This window comes from Mirounga angustirostris, unplaced genomic scaffold, assembly GCF_029215605.1.
Source record: "Mirounga angustirostris isolate CCGP_5_RB_7025 unplaced genomic scaffold, mMirAng1.0.hap1 SCAF_10, whole genome shotgun sequence".
Lineage (NCBI taxonomy): Eukaryota > Metazoa > Chordata > Mammalia > Carnivora > Phocidae > Mirounga > Mirounga angustirostris.
Window position 1 is genome coordinate 24,106,929 of NW_026991718.1, and position 17,982 is coordinate 24,124,910.

Sequence of the window (17,982 nt, forward strand, 5' to 3'; positions counted from 1 at the left end):
TTATGCTACTTTGTTGAACATTACGTAATCTTAAGGGGCAATGTCGGGAACATCTGTGTGGCCCTGTGTTCATATCCCTGAATATGTCCTCAGGAGGATGGAATTCCTGGTTAAAGAGCACCAACATTTAAAGTTTTATCCACAAATAAACCATGACTTGAACGTCTAGAAAAAAAATAGCCAAAGAAAGAAAGTATTTCTTTTCCACTCTCAACCTGCAAGCCAGGAGTGCGTCCATTTTTGCTTGTTTGGCTGGTTCTGGGTCAGAAATGAATAGTTGCTCAGTAATACCGAGCTCCGCTTCTTAAGTAATTAAGGCACAACCCCAGGCAGCAGTGAGCACTCAGATCAGGGCCACTCGGGACCGAATTGCCCCCAGCCTCCTCTACATCCATGGTGAGGAGATGCAGGGTGGGGAGGACCCCTCATGGCATACAGCACAGCTCCCCAACACCCTCCCCATAGGAGCCCTCCAGGGGGAATCCATGTTCCTGAGGCTCGCTCTTTGCCTGAATCCAGAACAAGGAAAGGGAAACTGCATCTGAGCCAAGGTGAGCCTGTCTGGTGGGAGGTCCCCGGCTATGGGAAGGAAGGGCATGCACAGCCTTGACCCAAGTGTGGTGCTGAAGGAGAACAAAGGTTCACGGGCACCTTGTCCTATAGAACAGATTACCTTGAGTATCATCGATTAAAAGAGGAGGGGCACACTGGGAGAGTGTGGGGGGCCCTCCTGGGGATACCCGTCCAGCTATGGCTCACAGGGATTTCTGGGAGAGCAACTAATCCCCTCAGTCCTCCAACCCTCCATATCTGGCCCCAGCCCAGCGTGCTGGCTGCTCTGGAACACTCCGGCTCTTCCCTCAGAGAAACAACTTTACAAGAACGCCAGAAAGAAGGCTTGAGACTCTATATCACTTTCTAGATAGACCTGGTCCCCAGACAGAGGAAGGACAAGGCACTGGCTCAGAGCTGGGGATGAGGAGGAGGTAACTGGCCTGTTACCTGTACAGAGTGTCCTATATCCAGGGGCTATGTCATCCTTCTCCTGCTTGAAGGTCTCCAGTGAGCAGAGGAGCTGCCAGGGACCCGCCCTGCTGGTACCTGCGCCTTGGCAGATCTGCCCCACGTTTCCCCAGGAGCTTGCCTGAGCATTCCCACTGCCCCGGCACGGGCAGCCCTGAGGTTGCCTTTAAAGGCTCTGGATGGAGCCCAGCCACCTCAGATGGGACCACAGAGGACCAGCCACGCACCCGAGAGCTCCTTCCAGGCCCGCCTGGGAAACATCTCATTTTCTATTTGCAGAATCACAGATGTTGACTTTTGATCTCTTCCTCTCTCCCTCTGGGCCTCAGATCAGTGATGATAGCTATTTCCTTTCTTTTTTCTGTTCCCTACAGACAGAAAAAACCAGGAGGGCTCAGAAAGGTGGTTCAAATATTGGAAGAGGTACATACTGGCTACTGGGGCGAGTAAGAAAAGATCAAGCCTCTCCATGTGACGCCGGAGGTGGTCTTCAGAAGACGGGAAGTGGGGCACCCTTCAAGGCGCAGTGCTTCTTCTTTTTTTTGTTTTTTAAAGATTTTATTTATTTATTTGACAGAGAGAGACACAGCGAGAGAGGGAACACAAGTAGGGGGAGTGGGAGAGGGAGAAGCAGGCGTCCCGCAGAGCAGGGAGCCCGATGCGGGGCTCGATCCCAGGACCCTGGGATCATGACCTGAGCCGAAGGCAGACGCTTAACCGACTGAGCCACCCAGGCGCCCCAAGGCGCAGTGCTTCTTAACTTGCGTGTGTTTGTCAATCTCCCAGGAATCTTGCCATGATGCAGATTCCGACCAGTAGTTCTAGGGACCAGCAGATGAGGTGCATGCTGCTGGTTCAGGACCACGCTTAGAGAAACAGGTGTCAAGGGGCTTCCTGTTCCCACCGTGCTCTAGTCCCGAAGTGCTGTGATCAGCAGATCCTCTCTGCCAACTTCGTGCAGCTGGGTGTATGCAGGCAAGGCGCTGGCCACGCAAGCTTCTCTTAGCAGATCCTTCAATATAACTAAAACCCACATTTAGATTTATATCGCTCTACCCCATTTAAACATAAGGATATTCAGATACACACAGATTTCCAAAGAAGGTGTTTGTGGACCAGGATCTGCCCCAACAGGTCATACAGAGACTCTTACTGGAAGGTGGGGGTCTTCTTTCTCTTACTCAGTTCCATCCCTAGCCTTATTTCTCCCCCTTTAAAAAATACTCAGCTCAAGCACTATATTATACTGCATCTTTTGCCATTCCACGAATGGGCAAGTCTCTAAATACCCAGTGAAAATTATCTTTTTCCCTTTTGTATTTCCTAGCTCCTTTTTAAAAATTTCAAGTTCTATATATTTTGTGTACATGGGCTCTACTTTAAGAAAATGCATTACAAGATAACTCAAACATAATACAATGGGTAATTATCATGCATTAGAAAGCGATTCTCAGCTTTATAAAAGGATTCACTGCCTCCTGCCTTCAGGTAATGAGTTCTCTCTGGGCATTTATTTATTTATTTATTTATTTATTTATTTTTAAGATTTTATTTATTTATTTGACAGAGACAGAGATAGAGAGAGCAGGAACACAAGCAGGGGGAATGGGCAAGGGAGAAGTAGGCTTCCAGCTGAGCAGGGAGCCCCATGTGGGATTCGATCCCAGGGCACTGGGATCATGACCTGAGGCGAAGGCAGACGCTTAACGACTGAGCCACCCAGGCGCCCCTCTCTCTGGGCATTTAAACTTTGAAAATCTTGCTATCAAGATTCTGATTTAATTGGTCTGAGTAGGGACTAGGGCACTAATTTTTTTTTTTTTAAAGCTCCCACGATAATTCTTTTTTTTTTAAATATTTTTATTTTTTAAAGATTTTATTTATTTATTTGACAGAGAGAGACACAGAGAGAGAGGGAACACAAGCAGGGGGAGCGGGAGAGGGAGAAGCAGGCTTCCCGTCGAGCAGGGAGCCCGATGCAGGGCTCGATCCCAAGACCCTGGGATCATGACCTGAGCCGAAGGCAGACGCTTAACGACTGAGCCACCCAGGCGCCCCGCTCCCAAGATAATTCTAATGCACATCCAGGTTTGAGGGCTACTAGACTGAATGATGTCAGGTTTCCAACTTCAAATGACTCAGATGACTTGCTGGCCATTTAAATGCAACAGGCATTTTTGTGCACCTGCTGTATACCAGGCACTCTGTGAGGTTCCAGAGACATGAGGAAATCAGTCCCAGGTCCTACCCTGAAGGCACCGACTATCTAGCAGGGGGGATAAAACATGCAGAATTTATTTCATCTAGAGGCCCCACAAGTAGCACAATAGGGAAATGTTGCTGTAATCACCCATAGAAGGAGAGGCAGGAGTCGGGGGACCTGGTCCTCCATGGTCATTCCTTTCCCTCCCCCTTCCTCCCGGAAAGTCCGAACTCAGGTTCAGTAAGAACACGGGGAACTGTGTAGCCTTCCGGGCTGGGTGACTTCTTATGGTTCCCATAAGTGGCCCAGGCTGAGAATGAGATGATTTTCAGCATCTCCTCTGCCAAACTGTCAAATGACGGCCACACCGTCTTCCACTGTCCTCTTACTCCTTTTCTGGATGCTTCTCCAACCTCCAGCTTTGGGTGCTCTTCTTCCCAGATGGCCTCAACTCGTTCCCTCACTGCTCTCCATCCCTCACCCCATCCAGGCTTGCCTGTCCCCAGATTACCTCTCAGCAATGGCAGTCCCGTGCTGTGGGCGCCAAGGTATGGACTCCACATGGAGCTATGAATGGCCAAGAGACCCACTCAAGATCTCCTGCTTTGTAAGGCAGGAGTCTATTACTCCAAAGCCACTCCACAGCGGGGAAATTCAGAATGAGATATTTTAATAAAGGCAAAACCAGGTAGCCCCCAATTTAATCCACCGAAGGAGAAAGCAAATGGATTTTTGGCAGAATACCGCACAGGCCCCAAGCCTGCCCTCTGACCTCACTTGTGGAACTCGGCAAGTGTAGTCAAGGAGGGGCCCCACAGTGCCTGCTCCCAGGCAGAGCTGCTCAAAGAGGAAATGGACTACTTCGTGAGAGGCGAGTTTTGCTCTGGAAACCTTTTCCCAGTGGAGATGAGGTGAGGTTTTGGAACAGGAGTTTTGAGCAATGCTTGGGGTGTTGGCGACTTCTAAGGAGCCTTATAGGGAACCTCTGAAAACCACTTTGTGGCCTGCCTTTCACTGCCTTCCAATTCTACAGTTCTTTGAAATACTTGACTTGAGTTCAGTGCAAGTCCACGGGCAGCGACAGTTCTGCAGAGCCAGGAGGATGAGCCAATAGAACCTGGGACTTTTCTCGAGCCCCGCTCCAGGACCCTCAGGTATGTCCCACCACTCAACCCGCACAACCCCTCCAGTGTGCAGACAGCATTCCCACTTTACAAATAAGGAAACTGAGGCTCAAAGATTTGCCCAATATCCCACAAAAGACAAGTGGTTTGAGTCAGGTTTCCTGACTTTCCATCTGAGGCTCATAGTATGATATCATGATTTGTAATCTGTTCAGACACAGTAGAAACTGAAAAATTCCCCAGAGTATTTACCTTTAAGAAAGAAAATGAGCTCAAAGAAGTGGATTTCGTGGAATTCAGCAATGGGTTAGCTGCCAGCGCAATGCTCATGAGTCACCAGGAGGCGGCAGAAGCCTGCCATTCTCGATGCTTCCATCCTTTTAAAGCCCAGGTTGGCCCCAGAAGTAAGTAAAGTAAGACCTCTTCTCGGGACAGAGAACCCAGAGGAAAAGCAGGACAGCCCGTGTGGACTGGAAAGGCCAGTTTCAGGCAGCGTGCATCTGAGAGCCAGGGGCATGGAAAGAAAAGCCCTCCCCTCTGTGGCCTGCCCACAGAAGTTGGGAGGGTGCCCCCAGAAGGCCTACAGCAGCACAGGATTTGAATACAGACGATCTAAAACTTGGGTCATCCGTCTGCCATGTCATCTTTCCCGTGTCCTCTCTCCTCTCTCTGCCTGCTCCCACATCAAGGAAAAATAGATCCTAACAACCTCCTCACAGGACTATTGGAATGGTTGGGTAAAAGCACTTTGCAGACTGTAACGTGTCCTTGCAAGTCGCACACAGGTTAGTTGAGGTGAGTTCGCAGGTAGCTCCCCTAAAATCGTCTCTCACTAGCATGTGAGCTGATGACATGGTGACCCTGTGGACGCCTGTGCTGGGGAGCTGGGGGAGGGGGCGCCGGCTGGCCCTGAGGGGTTGAGCAGAGGGGGAAGGGGATGCCCCTGCCTCCAGTCTCCGGTAGGGGTCGCCCTGAGCTTTGGACACTCCAGCCCAGTGTGGGGTGCCTCCAGTGGGCTCTCTGTCCCCTGGGGTCCTTTGTCCTCAGAGGAAAGCCCTGAACCTCCCTGGGCAGCAGCTGAGAAGCATGAGGATCAACGATGTGACCCAGCTCCCTCTGCCCCAGGGACCATGGGCAGAGTCCCCTCCAGGCCACACAGCTCAGAACTGAAAGGCAAGAGGGAGACCACAGAGCCCAAAGCCTTCTGGCTGCTCACCGGAACCGGCAGTCATCACAGGAACAACCCTTCATGCTTCTGCCCAAGGGCGCAACTTCAGGTCACATTCATGGTTTTATTTATCAGGCTAACAATCCTGAGAGGCAGGTAGGACAGATTTGCCTTTAACCCCATTTTTTAAGATGAAGAAATGTTGCCAGCTTAACTGATTTGTCCAAAATCATACAGTGGTTAAAAAACAAATGCAGAATCTGGTCTTAGGGCCCTAGAGACACCACCCTGCCCTAATGTTTCCACCAACAGAGATCTCGAATCCCTCCTCATCTGATCTTTCTTTCTTTTTAAATTTCTGGTATAGAAATGTCAGGTCATCATTCTCAACTTATGATGTGTCACCATTATCAAGCTGTGCAAAGACCCTCTCTGGCTGGTTTAATTTCTTCCATTTCGTCTTCGCATCATCCGCAATTTGTATTCCTGCTCCTCCACACTCCTTCTCAGCCCCCAAATCGGCACTCCCTCCAGTTTGGTTGGTTGGGTGATTAATTCGTTCGTTCGTTCATTCATTCATTTGGAAACTAGAGCCAGATACATTTCTGACCACTACTATGTCTGTGATGCTTTCAACAAGTGTTTCTTTTTTGGTATTGTTGTTTTCAACCCATGAACCCTAACCTCTGGTCCTTCTTCTGCTATATTCCTAGTGATTTATAAGCTTTCCTCATTCCCCACTCCTGCCATCCTGAAATATATAACTTGTTACTTTACCTATTTCATTTGTTTTATTCTTATTGGCTTCTGATTTGTTTTATATTACTCTGGATCTTAATTCTCGCCTTGGAGGTGTTTCCTGGATCATTTTGTATGATTTGCTTATTTATTGTACATGCTTTTGACTCCTGCGTCCAATGCAGTGACAGTGATGTTCAGAATCAGTCACTTTCGGTCAGTCCTCAGTCATCACCTAAAAGTCCAAGTTAACTTCTTATAAGACTGACAGTAAATCATTGACACTCTTGCTTTGATCCTCTTGTCTTGATCCTCTATACAAGTTTTACATATTCTAATAGTTGAATGATAGACCAGTGATGTCCAATGGAACAGTCCATAATAATGGAAGTGTTCTGTATTTTTTGTGCTGTTCAATATGGTAACCACTGGTGACATGTGGCTATTAAGAGTTGCAATGTGGCTTGTGTGACAGAGGAGCTAAATTTTAGATTTAATTAATTTAAAATAAAATTGAAATATACTCATGTGGCTAGTGGTTGCCAACTGGACAGTGCAGATCTACTGTATTTCTACCCACGATGTGGTCCCCAGACCAGCAGAATTGCCATCACTCGGGAGCATGTTAGAAGCATGTGCAGAATACCAGGCACATCTGGTTCTACTGAATTAGATCTGCATTTTAAGAAGATCTCCAGGTGATTTCTATGCACACTCAAGTCTCCCCGCCAGTTTATTGAGATATAATGGACATAATAACATTGTGTAAGTTTAAGGTGTACAGGAGTATTGATTTGATACACTTATATATTGCAAAATGATTACCACCCTAGTGTTAGCTAACAGCTCCCTCATATCGCGTAATTACCATCTCTTTTTTTGTGGGGAAAACATTTAAATTTTACTCTCTTAGCAACTTCCAAGTATATAATACAGAATTATTAACTATAATCACCATGCAGCAGATTCCCCAGGACTGACTTACTCATCTTGTGACTGGAAGTTTATACTCTTTGACCAACATCTACCCATGTCCCCCACCCTCCAGCCCTCGGTAAACACCATTAGTCTTTTTCCATGAGTTAGCTTTTGTAGATTTCGCATATAAGTGGTATCATACAGTATTTATCCTTCTCTCTCTGACTTGTTTCACTTAGCATAAGGTGCTCAAGTTCCATCCGTGTTGTCACAAATGGCAGGGTGTCCTTCTTTCTCATTGCTGAATAATATTCCATTGTGTGTGTGTGTGTGTGTACCCATATATATACCACTTCTTTATCCAGGTGCCCCCAAATTGTACACTCTAAAAATATTTTCGATTTTAACATACTTTCCATTGCTGATGTAGAGGAAATATATTCATCTTTATGATATTATCTTTATTCAGCAAACTGGCTGAGCTTTTGTATTACTACCAATAATTTGTTGATTATGTTCTGTTTTCAGTGTGGTCAGTCATAGTTCTCTTTCCTGCCTCTAGCTCTTCTTTCTTCTGATTATATTGCTGTGGTTAAGCCTCCAGTACTGGGCTAGTCCACAGCAGTGAGGGCAGGTACCTGGGCTGGCAGGGATGCATCTAAACTTTCTCCATATACTGTATTTGCTGTAGATACTCAATAAATAGTCTTCATCAAGTTGAGAAAATATACATTTACTCTAGTTCTGTGAGATATATTTTTTTAATTCAAAGGTCAGTCCTCAGTTGTCAAAAAGAGGTGTTCATCAAATGCTTGAAATGCATGAAATTTTTCTTCTTTAGCTCATTAATGGTAAAAACTACCTTAAATTTTTTTTTATTAAAGATTTTATTTATTTATCTGACAGAGAGAGAGATAACGAGAGCAGGAACACAAGCAGGGGGAGTGGGAGAGGGAGAAGCAGGCTTCCCGCCAAGCAGGGAGCCCGCTGCGGGGCTCGATCCCAGGACCCTGGGATCATGCCCTGAGCCCAAGGCAAACACCTAACGACTGAGCCACCCAGGCGCCCCTACCTTAATAGTATTTTTTCCTCAAGTTAAAGTTTCCCATATTCTAGGATAAACCTTAATTTCTCATAACTCTTTAAATACATGGTGGGATACAGTTAACTAATATTTTATTTATAATTTTCCTATCTAGATTCAAATATGAAATAGCATCATAGTTTTTTTGTTTTTACAATCCTTATCTGACTTTGTAATAAAGGTTATACCAATCTTATAACAAAGGAGAAACCTATTTCTAGTTTCTAGAACAATTTATATATCTCATGTGATTATCTCCTCCTTAGAAGTGGGTGGAACTTTTCTGTAAAACCATCTGAGCCTAGGGCTTTTCAGGAAGAGGGAGGTCTTTCATTGTGTTGTAATTCTTAACTGGGTCCTTGCAACTCAGTGTGCTATTTATTCTTTTTTTTTTTTTTTAAATATTCTTCTTTTTTTTTTTTTTAAGATTTATTTATTTATTTGAGAGAGCGAGAATGAGAGAGAGTACATGAGAGGGGGGAGGGTCAGAGGGAGAAGCAGGCTCCTCACTGAGCAGGGAGCCCGATGCGGGACTCAATCCCGGAACTCCAGGATCATGACCTGAGCCGAAGGCAGTTGCTTAACCAACTGAGCCACCCAGGTGCCCAGTGTGCTATTTATTCTTATTCTAATTTTGGAAATCACATTTTGCCAAAATTACATCAATTTTATTGTCTCCTAATTACAGTTCTTCATAATATTGTTAGTCTAAAACTTTCTGTTGTGTTTGTGGTTTCTTTCAGTGTTTATTCCTTGTTTATCTTCTCTGTCTTTCCCCCATTAATTTTGGCATGTATTTGTATATTTTATAATCTTTTCAAAACACCAGCTAGTTTAATGTATTGTTGTTGCTCTAGTCTACTTCTCTGATTTTTGACCTTACCTATATGTTTTCTTCCCTTCCTTCCTTCCTTTTCTCCTCCTCCTCCATCTTCTTCTTTTTCTTGTTCTTCTTCCTCTTCTTCCTCCCCTGCTCTTCCACTTCTCCTCCTCCTCCTCCTCCTCTTCTTCTTCAGGTTTATTCTGGAGCTTTTATCTAGCTTCCTTCCTGCACTAAAAAATTAGCTCCAAGAATGTTTCAAAAAGGGGTTTTTGGTTAAGCTACTGAAGCCTCATATACCTGGTATTATTTTTATTTTACTTACATTTAAATAGTACTTCAGCTGGATATAAAATTCTAGATTTGAATTCTTTTTCCATCAACACTTTAAAATATTACTTCATTGTCTGTGTCCTGTTCTGTTATTGGGGTTTCATGTCATGCTGATTCTTTTTCCTTTTTCCTTATTTTTTATTTTTTACAGATTTATTAATTCACTTTGGGGGGGTGGGGAGGAGCAGAGGGGTAGGGAGAGAGAGTCCCAAGCAGACTCTGCACAGAGTGTGGAGCCTGTCTTGTGGCTCGGTCCCACCACCCTGAGATCACAACCTGAGCCAAAGCCAAGAGTCAGATGCTTAACCAACTGAACCACCCAGGTACCCCAATTCTTTTTCTTTTTTAGTTGATCTACTTTTTCTTTATAGATGTTTTGAGAATTTTCTCTCTGTCATTAATGTTCTTAAATTTCACTACAATATATCCAGCTGTGAGTTCCTTTTTATGTATCTTGTTTAACACTATGTCCTTTCAACCTGAAGTTTTATATTTTCTTTATTTCTAAGAAAGTCTCAGTCAAAGTCTACCTTCAAATATACCCTCTCTCCATAATTTATTTTCCCATTCTGGCTCCAGAGTCTGATCCTAATCACTGCACTACCCTCCCTCTCTGAAAAGACTCAACATTTTGTTGCCCTTTTCTGTTTAGGTACTGTTTCTGTTTAGGTACTGCCTGCCTCCACCACACTGTGGGAGGCAATGATAGGGTCCGATTTTCTGTCTGTAATCCTAGTGCATCAGTGCCCACTGTGTGTTAAATGAATGAATGAATGAACTAAGAGAATGGAGGAGTGGGAGAGGCCACAGAGCCAGAGCATGAGGTGCTCTGGGGCCAGGGCGGCAATCAAGATTCGTGACAATACTGTGTGCCCACACCCAGATGCATGACCTTTATGGGGGGGCAGCCCCTTTGGCAGATCCCTCCCTGTGGGAATGCACTTGGGGCAGCCAGCCTGGCCCAGCCATGCTCTGAGATAACGACTGCCATATCCACAACCAATTCTGGCCTCGAGCTCTATTCTGACAGTGGTGGGGATCCCGAGGTGAAACTGGCCTGACTTTTTCCTATCCAGCTATGGAACCTATGGCAAGTTGTCCTGCTCTTTGACCCTCAGTTTTCTCTTCTATAACTTGGGGATAATGACATTGCCTTGTCCAGCTTGTCAGGGTGTGAAGAGCTGCAAAAGAGATGTTTAAGTGCTCTGTAAGTGTGAAGAGCTGCACGTAAGAAGGTGTCACTGTCTTCAGGGACACATCATGATGCACCTAAGAACCTCTAGCCCTTGGGTCTGAGTTGTGAAGGCAGATTCCCCCTTGGTGATGTGGAGTCCTTGATTTAAATCCTGCTTCCTTAGAGGGGGTCAAGACTCCCCGCAGGTCTGTGGCTCTCCAGATCACTGGGAAGAAGCTTCTGGGGGCCAGAGCCAGCTTCCTTTCAGATGGAGCAGCAACTCTAGGCTGGTGATTCCATCCACTCTTCACTCTCCCCTCCCACATGCTCAACCACAACTTTGTACTGTATTTCCCCACTCCATCCCCCACATCCTCCCCTCCTTTGGTTTCACTGAGTTCCCATTCTGGTCTCCCCTGCTTGTGAGAGGGCCCCATACTCTGAGCATTTCCCTTCCCCTCTGCCCAGCAGAACTTCCTTTACTGCGTTTGTACCTTACGATCCTGCTCTCAGCTAGGCCTATGCTGAGGAATTCAGTCTTAAGGGTCTCCTAGCTGATATGGGTTTACTCCTCATGAGCTCTCTCTCTCTATATATAGAAGAAATATATATAGAAAATATACTTTCAATAGGGCACCCAAAGTCTTAACCCAAAGAGGGTAACAGTGGTGGGAAATGTCAGGTCCCCTGGAGCCTGGTGGCAAGGAGGGGGAAGGACATCTTCCAAACGCCTCAAATAGCCCACATAGGCAGTAATGTATAATCCTGACAAATACTCCCTTGGTTTCCAAGGCACAGACATTTTTCTGGCTAGGACTCTCTCTCCTGTACCTAGGCTATCAGCTTTTAGAAAACACCCTTTCACTTTTGGCTTCTCTTACTGGCTACTCCGAGCAAACTTTGAACCTTTATCGATTCATGTGATTTTCTACCATCTCCTCTTTTTTATTTTTAAAATAGGTTTGATATTCTTTCAATATTCCTGCCTTTCTGATCTTTCATAAAAGTCTTCCTTTTGTATAGCTTTATTTGAAGAGACTTCAAGTATGAGGTGGGAAATTGGATTGGATTATCTTGGGCACCACCCAACCCTAAACTCATCGATTCTGTGAAATTTACAACATAGTTAACACTAAACTAGCACCAGGGAGGGTCACTAATGATTAAACCTTCAATTATGTGGATAGTGCCCATCTGCTTACTGAGAAGATACAATGCTAACCAGCAACTTCTTTGTTCTGTGTTAGGATTAATGAGTCACTCTGACATTGTCTAGTTTGAACATTCAAACTAGTCATATTTCCAATGTGCTCTGGAAATCCTATCTTAGTAATGACAATAACTGATAACACAGTATACCAGGCACTGTTCCAAGTACTTTAAATACATTAACTTGTTTATTTCTCATAATAATATTATGAGATAATTAATATTTTTACCCCTACATTACAGAAGGGAGAACTGAGGCACAGAGACACTAAGTAATTTGCCCAAGATTTGAGTCGGTAAATGATAGAGCTTATGATAGAGATTCAAACTTAGCAGTCTGGCCTCTTAACTACTACCCATGCTACCTCCTGAAGCTCAGAAAAGATTATTGTGCACCCCCTCATATGTAATTATGCTGTCGTATGTCCTCCCAGGAGACTATAAGAACCCCTCTTCTACCCCCTTATCATTATAATGTGTGTCTGGGTTTTACCTGTTGCACGCTGAAAAGAAGAATTAGGAGACCTTTGAAAGAGGTGAGTACTGGAAGTAAAGATACTGAAGCTACAATAAGAAACAGGAAGTAAGCAATGTTTGAGTCAAGGTCAGAAGGGTTGGAGAGGGGAGCAGAGGAGGAAATGAGGGTCTATTGAGGGCTGCAAAATCATAAGCACATGCCATACAAAAGAATATGAATGGGAACACTCAAAATCATAAAGTTGTCAAATTCATCAATAGAATTTTATTTGAAGCCTAACAGGGTGTTTTGTTTTGTTTTGTTTGGAACTAGATAATCTGATTTGGAAGAAATTGATTTCTCAAAATGGATTTGGAAGAGCAAAGGGCCAAGAATAACTGAGAAGCAATTTTGAAAAAGTAGAACATGGAAGAACTTGCCCTACCAGATCAAGATTTATTATCAAAATATTTCGTAATGAAGACAACAGAGTTTGGGCAAAAGGATAAACCTTGGAACAGAACAGAAAGCCTAACCACGGGCCCACCCGTGTTTGGAAACAATACCAAGCAGAGATATTACAAATGTGTGGGGAGAGGGTGGTCTATTTAATAAATGAGTCCTAGGAATGACTTTTATCCATATGGAAAATACAAAATTAGATTTCTGCCTTAGATCAACCCTCTGTAGATTAAAGAACTAAAAACAAAAAGCAAAACTTTAAAGCACAGAGTGAAAATACAGAAAAATTCTTCATGACCCTAAGATAATGAACAATTCCTCTTTAAGAAAGCAAACAAAAAAGAGAACATAAAAATAATCGATAATTTTGACTTCGTAAAAATTAACTTCTTCATAACAAAAGGCCATTATAACAAAGTGAAAAACAAGCCGTACCCTGAGAGAAGGCACTTGCGGTGAGTGTAACAAGTAAAGAAATCTCTCAAATTAATTAGAAAAAGATAAACAGCACTTGGGAAGAAATGGGCAAAGAATATAAACTATCAATTTGTAGAGAAGGAACCCCAGAAGGTCAGTAGAAATACAAAAAGATGCTTGCTTCCACTATTAAGCAAAGAGATACAAATCAAAACAGCAGTAAAATATCATTTACATCTACCAGATCAGCCAAAATTTAAGTCAGCCAATGCCAAGTGTTGGCAGAGCTGTTAAATCACGGAAATTCACTCCCGCCTAGTGGGACCGTAAAATTGGCAATAACTAGTAAAGTCGTAGGTGGTCATGTCCAGAAGTTCTACTCCTAGGCATCTAGTCTTGTATGTGGGCACAAGAAGACATGTATTAAGATGTTTGCTGTAGCTTGGAAACCACCTAAATGTCCATCAGCAAGAAAATGGATAACTAAATCCTATTATAGTTATACAATGGAGTACAGTACAGCATGGGCCAGCATAGATAAAAATCTCGCAATTGTAATGCTAAGGGAGAAATGAACACTGCAGAAGATTCTGATACTGTATATATACATGTATGTAGCTTAAAAGCTGGCAGGGCGTATAAGTAATACTTTATAATGCTTATGGATACATGCAAAATGCAATAAAAATAGTAACAAAATATAAAAACATGCATGAGGATGACTAACACCGAATTCAAAACAGTGCTCAGCCCTGGGAAGTGAAGGAGATGTGCTGGAGAGGAGTACAGAGGGGAACTCCGTTGTAGCTCTAATATTTACTTTCTTTGCAGTAGAAAGACCTGAAGCAAATAAGGCAATATGCTAATATTTGCTAAAGCTGATGTGGCCATTATTAACGCTGCCCACCGAATGTATCTGGCTCTCTGCCTTCCAGGCCCATGGTAGGATTGCCTTTCCCATTCACTCTGAAGTTAGCGGTGACCTAGAGGCTTACTGTGGCTGGTGAACTGGAGTGGAAGTGACTTCTGTTTCTGGCCTCATGAACCAGTGCACAAAAGTTTTGGCCAACATGGCCACGCAGAGTCAGACCTTCTCTCTTCCCCAGTACCTGAGCAGACACCATGTCTCCAGGCAGCCGGTGGAGGACAGGTGGATGGGTAAGCTTTGTTGCTCCCAGCCTTTGAGATTTGAGGATGTTTGTTAGCACAGCACAACCAAGTCTTTCCTGATGGATACAGCTGGGAAGTTGGTTCACAGGGGTTCCCTGTATCATTAGTCTCTGATTTTATCTACATATTGAAAAATTACAAATAAAAATTTAAAAGTTCTTAATTTGGACTGGATTAATCCTATTTCTCAGCCCATAGCACATTATCTTTACTGGTCTGTGCAAGGTCCTGCTCTTATTTTATTAATTCTTATTTTCTTAGTAAGTACCTCAGACCTGAGATGGAAGCAATGTTGATCTGCAGGAGATCTTGCTGAGGGGAAGGAGTGATGGGCTCGCCCTCCCAGCCCGAGTCCAGCTTCCCTCCAGTGCTGTGTGCCAGCCTGCAGCATCTCTCAGTGGCTTGCGGGCCCCAGATACCCACTTAGAAAGCCTTAGCTCTTCTCCAGAGAAGTGTAAACAAGAACTGAGGAATGCAGCAGTGCCCCCACCTGTTGCTGACCCTTTGTATGGCTTTTAGAAAACTGGTTTGCTCTTCCTTCCCAATTCTCTGATGTGTCTGAAAGCAGCAGACTTGCCCCCCTGGGGTCCCCTTCCTGGCTCCTTCCACCTCTGTGAGAAATGCTAGGGAGAACTCTCTCACCCACCTCTTGGCTTCCAGGTTCCTTTCCAGGGCTGCCTGCAAAACCCGCAGGGAGTAAAAACCCCAGAGAGAGGGGAGGGGAGGGGGCAGAGTGCTGGGGAGAAGGAAGAGAGACGCGTGCTCCTGGCCAGTTCTGTTCCGCGCTGCGCAGCGAAACGCAGGCGGTGCCTGGAAGTCACCGTGAAATGCAATGCCTTTGAGAAGTTCCGTGGAAAGAATGATATCATGGCCAACCACTCCCTGCCCCCCCCAACATTTTTTCCAGGGGGAGTGAGAAGTAAATAGACTGACACATTTTCCAGTCAGGGAGCAGTTCTGGAGAGCAAGTTTACCTTGGCACAGGAGCTCAGGTGGGGCTGTGAGAAACCTTATCTGTGCTTGCCCAGTAAACAAGGAGCCCTCATGTCCCCGGAGCCTTGGCCACCGCACAGCGGACCACAGGAGACAGGTGAGTGGGGCGAGCAGCATGCTGGCCAGAGCCACTGCAGAGTCAGACTGGCCCCGGGGGGTTGGGGGAGAGGGGGGAGGAGGGGGGGTGCAGACCGTGGTAGGTAAATATTGCCTCGATTTGATTGACGGTCTCATTACTGACTCTGTCGGTTGCCAAGAGAAATGCCATCAAATCCACCAGATTCAAAGGTAGAACTGATGTCCCCGAATTCGATGATTCTCGAACTGTAATGCGCATATGGTCACCTGGGGATCTCATTAGAAATTGCATTTCCATCAAGCTGCGGGGGGCCTGCCCTTAGTGCTGGCCCCCCCATCACACTGAGTTCACAAAGTCTTCACGTTCAGATGACTGTGTGCCTTTTACACAGTCGAAATAGTAACCATTTAAGGAGCTCTGTCTTGACTCTGTGACAGGTGCTGTACAGGGGTTTTCTGTCATCTAGCTCTTATTCTCTACCCCAGCTCTGCAAGGTGGGGGTTATTATTCCTGCCCCCTCCTTGACGGACAAGGAAATAGAGGCTAAGAGAGGTTAATTCATGCGAGGTACGTGTCATTGCCAAGAGATTTCATTACTACCTTCCCTCCCCTTCCCAGTGATCTGAAAAAACCCAAAGACAAAGGATAATAAACACCCTGCTTTCGGGTGGCGTGACTCTGCTTTTGGCCATTCACCCTCTTGATCCCTGAGAATAATTCCTTTTGTACAGAATTGTCAGGGCCAAGCACAGGAATTCAGGAACCCTAGAATCAGTATGGGGCCCAGTAAGTCCTGGCCTCGATGGAGACAGCTCTTCAGAAAGATGGACAAGCCTCGTTTTCGATCCCTCTGGCGCTGATGTGTTCACCCACAGGACATGCCGTTTGAGAATCTTCATACCTGGAGCAGATGCTTTGATGCGTCAGCTTGGAAAGAATGCCTCTTAGGGCCATTCAGAAGAAAAAAATGCCCCAGCTTGTGGAAACACCAAAGTGAAGGCAATTATAACCGGACTGACGGACCTGGAGATATTTAAATTCTTCGAAGAACTTCGATGTGCTCTTGCAAAACCCAGACTGCCTCCAGCTATGAACTTGCATCATGTCCGGATCTTAAGGAGCAAGGCAGCCCCACACACAGGGTGCAGTGGGAGCAATGAGAGACCCCCTGCGGACCCGTGGAAGACTGGAGTTTGGGTGGCCCCTCAACAAGTCGGGCTCCCCCGGGACACCATCAGCATTTGAACCTCACCCAGAGTGGTTCAGAGATGGGACTGAGATTTGCACTGCAGGGTGGGGAAGGCCAGGTTCAGGCACTCCTGGAGAGCCATCCCAGCTCCACCCTGCGAAGTTCTTCCCAGAAGAAAACACTCAGAGCAGCAAGTCCCAAGACACAGTGGAGGCCTCCAAAGAAGTCATAATTAATATTGTTGTTTACATATAACATCATTCTAGCAAGCACTTGAGGGAATTTACAGACACCATGTAAAATAGAGCAAAGTTAAAAAAAAATACGAGAGAATATGAGGGAAAGGAAAATAAAGGTTTGAAAAGAGGATGAAACCTAATGGGGGTAATACTTTCTCATATACCATAAGGTCTCGTATGCTTGGGCTAAGCTATCTTCACTTCAGATCAAGCTCTGACTCCGCTAACCTAAACCCACCCAGCACTCACTGCACCCACGATGTACAAAAAAGAAGCAATAGCTTCAGAGATGCGCATCCAGTTCATTCCTGGCGCTGAGGCTCCCCATGGGGGAGAATCAGAAGACACAGTGGAAGGTCATGAAGATCGTCCTCAACACTATTCTATGGGCACTCCTCTGGGGACCTGAAGGACTGACTTCTAAGGCCCTCTGGGCCCCACCTTTCTGGAAATCTGAGCGCAGTCTTTTCCCCAGGCCTGGTGTTCGTCTTCACTCAGTGCTTTGGGAAGTGAGGTCCTCGTGCTCCCAGCAAACCTGCAGACATTGATGGGCAAGTTGGGGTCACAACATGCAGCCCATCCACAGGCTGGGAGCAATGGTCTTCCTGCCGTGAACCGCTGGGCACAGAGCAGTCTCCTTTCTTGGGACAAGCACAGGCCAAGGAGCCAGAGGACCAGACCAAGTGCTGGTCCTGAGTTCACCACTCACTGACCGTCGGAGCTGAGGAAAGGCAACTCCTCTCTCGGCGCCTTAGTTCTGTCGCCTGCAAGATGGATGGAGGACACGGGCTAGCATCCCATCTGTCCTCTCCCTGAGGATTCTCCGAGCTGCAACCCTCTGCAAAGCATGGCAAAGTGAAGAGAGGCCATAAAGCCGAGTTGCAAGCTTTGGGGTCTGTGGTAGAGATAGAAATGCGCCACCCGGATCCCCTGTCAGAGGAGGACCCACTGCCCAGCTGCGGAAGTGGGGTCAGCAGATGGCCTCCAGCTGTCAGCTCCTTTATGGTTGGCACCAGTCAAAGAGAGCCACCTCTCCCAAGACCATGTGCAGGGGACCGAGCAGTGCAGGGGAAGGCAGACCCCGGAGTTTTGTCCCAACACAGGCCACTCCGACAGGTAATACTTCCTCCACAGCTCCCCAGGCCAAGATTTGGGGAGCCTGCCTCTCCGTGAGACCTCCTT

At 45.7% G+C, this 17,982-nt stretch overlaps 1 long non-coding RNA gene across 5 annotated transcripts in view; it reads left to right on the forward strand.

Annotated features, from left to right (window-relative positions):
• LOC123850948 (uncharacterized) overlaps nt 1-17,982 on the forward strand; it is a 65,791-nt gene that overhangs the window by 38,891 nt on the left and 8,918 nt on the right. For 2 of the 5 annotated variants that reach the window (XR_010405493.1, XR_010405492.1), the window contains exons 2-4: nt 1,398-4,137; nt 4,260-4,380; nt 12,585-15,390. This is a non-coding gene — a long non-coding RNA (uncharacterized LOC123850948). The remainder of the gene's footprint in view (nt 1-1,397; nt 4,138-4,259; nt 4,381-12,584; nt 15,391-17,982) is intronic. The other 3 variants (XR_010405495.1, XR_010405496.1, XR_010405494.1) reach the window with 3 other exon arrangements.